General features: G+C 45.9%; 1 long non-coding RNA gene across 1 annotated transcript; it reads left to right on the top strand.

The window, feature by feature from the left end:
* Window positions 1–306: 306 nt before the first annotated feature.
* On the top strand, window positions 307–5,275 carry LOC119806198. The gene is made up of 3 exons (XR_005284177.1): window positions 307–347; window positions 1,118–1,266; window positions 4,860–5,275. It is a non-coding gene; the product is annotated as an uncharacterized LOC119806198 (long non-coding RNA).
* Window positions 5,276–7,125: the final 1,850 nt, after the last annotated feature.

Raw genomic sequence — 7,125 nt, 5'->3', positions numbered from 1 at the left:
GAAGAATAGATAGGTAGTTATAGTTTTCCTTAGTTATGATAAAAGATAAAGTAGATATAAATATTATAACTGTAATTCTTACTTGATAACTGTTTTGTTATATGCAATTTTACTATGTTAAAGTGAAAGCCTTTCTTTTTTGTTTAAACAGAAAAAGAGGAAATGATGTAGGTGTGTCTTCTATCAATCTGTTGATTTCATTGGTTAATTAATAAAGAAAACTTCTTAGCCTGATAGGTTAGAACATAGGTGGGTGGAGTAGACAGAACAGAATGCTGGAAAGAAGGGAAGTGAGTCAGACATGATGAAGCTCCGGCCCAAGATGGATGTGGGTTAGAATCTTCCTGGTAAGCCTCCACCTCGTGGTGCTACACAGATTATTAGAAATGGGTTAACCAAGTTAGCCAGTGAGAGGCTAGAGCTAATGGGCCAAGCAGTGTTTAAAAGAATACAATTTGTGTGTTGTTATTTCAGAGCATAAGCTAGCCAGGCAGCCAGGAGCCAGGTAGGAATGCAGCCCACAGCTCATTACTACATGATGTGCGTTTTAAGTTTTAGTAATGTTTCTTTTACATATGTGGGTGTTCTTGTATTAGGGGCATAGATGTTCAGGATTGAAACTTCATTCTGATGAATTAATTGTTCCTGTTATGAGTATAAAGTATCCTTCTCCATCTCTTCTGATTGATTTTAGTTTGAAATCAATTTTGTTAGATATTAGGATAGCTACACTCACTTGTTTCTTTGGTCCATTTGATTGGAAAACCTTTTCCCAACCCTTTACTCTAAGGTAGTGTCTGTCTTTGAGGTTGAGGTGTATTTCTTGTATACAGCAGAAGGCTGGATCCTGTTTTTGTATCCATTCTCTGAGCCTGTGTCTTTTGATAGGTGAATTAAGTCCATTGATATTAAGCTATATTAATGACCAGTGGTTGTTAACTCCAGTTATTTTTCGGTAGTAGTGTGTGTGTGTTTCTCTTCCACCAGTTGTCTTAAGAAAAGTCCCATCTTTAAGATAGGGCCTGTGAAGTCTTATTTCAGTTAAATATTTCAAGGTCTCACAGTCTCATGAATCCAACTAAAACAGAGCTCTCTACCTCACTGCAATGCCTCAAAGTCCAGTGGTATGGACTATGACAAGAACGAGATGGCCTCTGAGGGTGAAGGGCAGGTTGTTCCAGCTCTCCTCTCCTGCAACCAGGAAATATGTGACCGATGACCTCTGCAGACTGGCATGGGAATGAACTCTAATCCATAATCTCCTGGGTAAGCCTTGCCCCTGAACAGGGTTCAACCATGGAGGAGATTTGGGTTCCTGGTTGTTAGACAGACATATGGGACAAGCAGGGTACATTGCTTCACAGTGATTCCCCATCAGCTTAAATCCAAATTTAAATCCATTGTCATGGTGGTTTCATAGCCTGCAAAAAATGGCATCATGAAAGGCCTGAGCAGCCTCCCATCATCCTGCCTTAGGCAACACCAACTTTTCCTCCTTTGTTTGCCAATCACATTCTTTCTCTTTTATATTTTTGGTTATGAGTCTAGTCTTCAACGACAAAGCCATCTCCCCAGCCCCACATTCTTCCTCTCAGTCTTCTTTCCCCCAGTAGGTCTCCTCCCCACCAGTCTATCTTGCTTCTAGTTTCTGGCAAGACCAAGCATAGGTGAGATAGGAGGAATCCTTATGGCAGCTGCCCTGACTTCCTGGTGTAGGAAGCAGAGTTCTTTGTGTTCACAGATAAGCACTAGGGGAGCCTGGAATGTTAAGCACATTCAAGGGTTGTTCCTTCAAGGGAAGAAATGTAATAGCTGTTATCCACCTAGAAAGCTGGAGCAGGCATGTTTACTAGCCTGGTGATCTTTGCACTATCTGTGCAGGTGGAGATTTTCCAACACTGGCCCTCCCCAGAATTCTTATTGTAGATGTGTTTTTTCTCAGTCAACCTATAGAACCTATCTTCACAGGCTTTCCAAAACTTCCTGGGTACTCACATCTGATCTGTATTTGGCTTCCTTTGTTCCTGAAGGGAATTTGCATGTGCTTGCTGTGCATGCAGGATTGAGTTAATTATCACCAGAATAGTTTTCACCAACCAGCGCTGTGCTTAAATATGCCTGAAATAAACCACCTGGACTCCCGAAGTTTGAACCAGCACTGGCTTCTGAGCAGTGGTGAGCCGAACTGTCTTCTTGTTTCCCATGGCTCGTCACTCCGCAGCCTGTTAAGGTTGCAGAGACTCCTATACTGGTCAATTTTTCTACTGCCCTCAGAAGTCTCACTGTGTCTCTTGATGGCCCTTGGCATTAGTCACTGTTTAGGGATATGAATTGCATCAACATGACCTTTTACCTGAATAACAATTGTGGGCTAAGAGGATGGTTTACCTGCAAATACAGCTAAACCTGAATAAGCTGCCCTTGTTATCTATAAGAAGATGGATCTGCTTCCCCATAATGGCCAGAGCTGCGCTGGGCTCCTCAGAGGTGACGATGATATTCTCCAGTGAGGACAATGAGGATCCCTCCAGGCCTCCCGAGCCATGAGTGCCTTTCATGGCCATCAGAGTTCTAGACATCTTTTGTGTCCTCCAAGACTTGGGACAGTCAGTTCTCCAATGCCAGGTGTCCAACCCTGTTTCTTGATAGACAGGGCAGGATGTCAGCTGAGACTTTCCCCAGGATCCCATCTGCATTCAAAGCAAGCTCCTCCAGGCTTCTCTGGACCTGGAGATCTCTACCCAGGGCAGCTCCTTTTACTGTCGCTAATTTTTGAGCCCTCCTTTTGTCCCTTTGTTTTGATTTTCTCTCCTTTATGTTCTCATTGTTGGACAGTGAAGGCCAGATGTACTAGCCTGTTTAGATGGCCTGTGGTTCTGTGTTTGGAGTTTTCTTTTCATGTCAGGGGCTGACTGGGTGATTCAATCTTTCTGCATTAAGGCGTTTCCCTCAGGAGTTGGAGGGTCTAGTTAATAAACCTTTCCCTCCTCCAGAAAGGGGCTTTAGGAATTGTTCTCTTATGTGTTCCTTCCTCCATATTGAACAAACATCTCACCAGCCTCCCTTCTAGGGTCATTTCTTTGCTATGAAGAGGGCAGCCAGCAGCAAAACATATGGGCAGGGAACCCCAGGAGAATTGGTACCGATTGTTCCTAGGTGTGTCTATGAAGGTGTTTCAGAGGGCTGGCACAAGGGTCAGGGGACTGAGTAGGGGAAGACCTGCCTGCAGTGTGGGTGGTTCTGTCCAGTCAGCTGGGGTCTATGCCTGCAGTGTGGGTGGTTCTGCCCAGTCAGCTGGGGTCTATGCCCGCAGTGTGAGTGGTTCTGTCCAATCAGCTGGGGTCTATGCCCGCAGTGTGAGTGGTTCTGTCCAATCAGCTGGGGTCTATGTCTGCAGTGTGGGTGGTTCTGTCCAGTCAGCTGGGGTCTATGTCTGCAGTGTGAGTGGTTCTGTCCAGTCGAAAATGGCCTTTTAAAACAGCTACTTCCTTGTGTTTCATGATACTTTTCCTCATATAAGATGTGTGTGTGTGTGTGTGTGTATGTGTGTGTGTGTGTGTGTGTGTTTGTATGTGGTGTATATACTGGTATATATATCATGTATATACGGGGTGTGTGTGTGTGTGTGTGTGTGTGTGTGTGTGTGTGTGTGTGTGTGTGTATACCAGCAGCCTGTTTTATTTTTGACATTACTCTGCACCTGGCAGATTTTATCCCTGAGGTAAGTAGGATAAGGAACCGGGGCTACAACAGGGTGGGGGCATTCTGTGTACTTTCAACAAGAGAAGAATGGCATATTTATGTTCACAGAGTAGGAGCTAAGGGTTCAAGAACCTATTTATTTCTTGTGCCTTTGAGGGCTTCTGTCTTCTTCATGGAGTAACCAGAACCACCTCCCATTGGAGTCACTGAGTAGGAGAAGGGTCTCTGCTTTAAGAGGGGCCACCAACTGCTAAAATGTGATTTTCTACCTGATTCCCACACCTTAAAATAAGAAACTAGCAATTGTCACTCAAGATGTGATCCAAGGCTGGCCCTATCCATCCTACAGGGCTAAATCAAAGGGTTGACTTTCATCTGAGCTCATTCCCGTGCGTCTCTGTGTTCAGGTAGATAACACGCAGTGATGCTAACAGTTTTTTCTTGCTGTTTACTAAAATCTCTTACCTTTTGGCAAAAAATATAAGAAGGCCCTAAGCTGGAGAAGTCGCTCCTAGGACACTGTGGTGGTGTGGTGAGGATTCCCAGAGTTATGTTCTCCTGGTGTGTGTGTGTGTGTGTGTGTGTGTGTGTGTGTGTGTGCTTGAACATATACATACGGAGACCAGTAGTCAATGTAGAATGTCTTCTTTGCTCATTGTCTAGTTTATATTTTTGAGACAGATTCTCATTAGACCTGAAGCTCACCAACTGGCTAGACTGACTGGCCAGTAAGCTCCCCGCTGCTGGGGTTATAGGAATGTATTACCATGCCCAGCTTTCAGAAAGTCTTTGCAAGCGCTGGGGAACCAAACTGAGGTCCCATGCTTGTTCCACAAGCACTTTGCTGCTTGAGCCATTTCCCAGTCCCTCTCTTGCAATTTTCAGGTGCTGGTTGCTAACTAAAATATGACTTTCTGCCTAGTCAGCTGCTTCCTGAGGCCCAAACAGACGCAGATGCCGACCGTCCTATTCCCGCTTTCTCTGTCCAGTCTGTCCTCAGCCACCCTCAGCCCCAGCCCCAGCCTCATCCTCAGCCCCAGCCACCCCCAGCCCCAGCCCCAGCCTCATCCTCAGCCACCCTCAGCCCCAGCCCAGCCTCAGCCACCTCCAGCCCCAGCTGGCACCGTTTGTTCTTAGAGGAGGACTCCTTGCTTCAGGTTTACTGCTTCAACAAGTGGAGACTCCAAGCCAAACAGCTGAAAGACTGGGGGTTGGAAGAGGAAGAAGTACATCAGCAAGATCGAAGCCCGGGACCCGTGGTCTGAGTCATTGACTTCAGCTGTCCATCGGCTGGCACTGCCCATCTGCCTGGAGCCTCTCCTTCTGGTACCCGCTGATAATGGACCTTCCGGGCCCTCCACAGTGACCTCATTTCCTCCATCTCCCTCATTCCTCCATTAGAGTTTTCTTCCTCCTTAATCATTTTAAAATGGAGTTATGTTATGTGTAAGGGTGTTTTGTCTATATGCATGTCTGTGCATCATGTATGTGCCTGGTGCTAACAGAGGCCAGGAAAGGGTGTCAGGTCCCCTGGGACTAGAGTTATAGGCAGTGGTTGTGAACCAAGTGAGTATCAGAACTGAACCTAGGTCCTCTGGAAGAACAGCAAGTGCTTTTAAACACTGAGCTATCTCTTCAGCCCCACTTTTCCTTAATCTTAAGGAGAAGAAAGAGCCAATTCTCTAATCTTTGTGGGCTACTATCAGTTGACATATGGCACTGGCCTTGGATTTCACCCTTGGAGGCAGAAATCCCTTTCTGCCCGATATAGCAAGACAGACTGAGATTGGTTGGAAACCATTTGTGAGCATCAACTTGATTTGAAACTATCAGAGATTTTATTTAAGGCCGGGGACCCAGGCTCTTATCTTTAAAAACAAGGTCCTTGCAGCGACCGGCTTCAGACAACCAGTTAGAAGGCCTGCAGTAGGCAACGGAAGGTCAGTTTGTGGTGAAATGACATTTGGGGGCCAGAATGTTTACACTGTTTTGCCTTGGAGACAGACCTGCTCAAGAGGTTAGATCTGAATCAAGGGAAAACCGAGTGCGTGAAAATAACACAGTGGCAGTAAGCGAAGAGACTGAAGGATTCATTCTCAGAAAAGCTAGTGGGAGCCTGTTATGGCTGCAGGGGGCAATGCTACAGATACGACTGGAATCGTGTTTCTTCCTGAACGCACACCCACCAATGTCTTTCTCAGACAGCAGCCCTGCTCAGAGCCCCTTCTAGGTTTAGTTTGCTACCTTCTGCTTCGTAGTGTTATCCGCTGGACCACTCGCCAACTATTCTTTTCCTCTGGGGACTGAAGGGGGTCTAAAAGGAGGCCCAGACATGACCAGCTTCCTTTCTACCAGTCAAGCCCACATAGGCTTTGTAGTGCCTGCAAGGAGCCCACTGGCATCTTTAGCATCCTCACCCTCTCAGTTCTGCTGGTTTTCAGAAGGGCTCAGGGTCTCGCTGGGTGTGTGACTTCTGTTGGATGGGTTGGGGACACTCCCCTCTCCTCCGCAGAGTACACACTGGTAAAAGCACAGTCCCTGGACTTCTCATGATCTCCCACTCAGAAGTTAGGTGACCCAGTGTGAATGAGAGGTTCCTTTAAGTCCCCAAATGAGGAGGTTCTTAAAACCCTTTGGGTTCTGGCTGACTGCGCATTGTAAAAGCCTTTTCTCTCCCTTGGCTCTGGCTTCTCCGGCACTGACTGAAAGCAAAACCAGTTCCACAAAGTTTGAAGTGAGAGTGGTGGGTTTTAATTTAGCTTCTGTAATTTTTGGATATTTGGGACAGTTTAAAAAATAAGAAAGAGTGGAAGACTGCTCCTTTTATAGAGCTTTCTTTTAAAAATGAAAATTGTATGCATGGAGGTATATGTACAGGGGTGTATGTGTGGGGTGTACGCATGGGGGTGTTTTGCCTACACATGTGTCTGTGTACCATGTGTGCAGAGCCCACAGAAGCCAGATGAGGATTCCAGATGTTCTGGAACTGGAGTTAAAGGTAGTTGCTAATCACTATGTGGATACTGGGAATTGAACCTACGCCCTCTGAAGGAGCACTCAGTGTTTTAAACCACTGAGCCATCTCTCCATCCCCTGGGTCACTTTTTCACTACTTATTTAATATACTGCACTCTGTGTTGTATCCCCTCTCTATTTGGGAATCACAGTAATTCTTAGAAGAAATGCTGTACTTTTACACAAATTCTTAAAGAAGTCTTGTTTGGGGACTGTCATCACACAGAACAGAGCAAGGGGCAGATCCCTGTCCTCTGTGAACCTGGCATTCAAGTCTCTCCTGAAGCTTTTACACTTGAAGTTAATCTTTTTACATCAGCCAGTTGACCCAAGAACTCCGGTTCCACTTCATGTACGGTGTCACCTCCCTGAACTCCCAGGTGGCATCAGTCTGTCCCTAAGTCCTTT

Source organism: Arvicola amphibius, chromosome 2 (assembly GCF_903992535.2).
Source record: "Arvicola amphibius chromosome 2, mArvAmp1.2, whole genome shotgun sequence".
In the NCBI taxonomy this organism is placed as follows: domain Eukaryota; kingdom Metazoa; phylum Chordata; class Mammalia; order Rodentia; family Cricetidae; genus Arvicola; species Arvicola amphibius.
The sequence above is the reverse complement of the archived record's forward strand: the minus strand, read 5'-3'. Positions and strand labels throughout refer to the sequence as shown.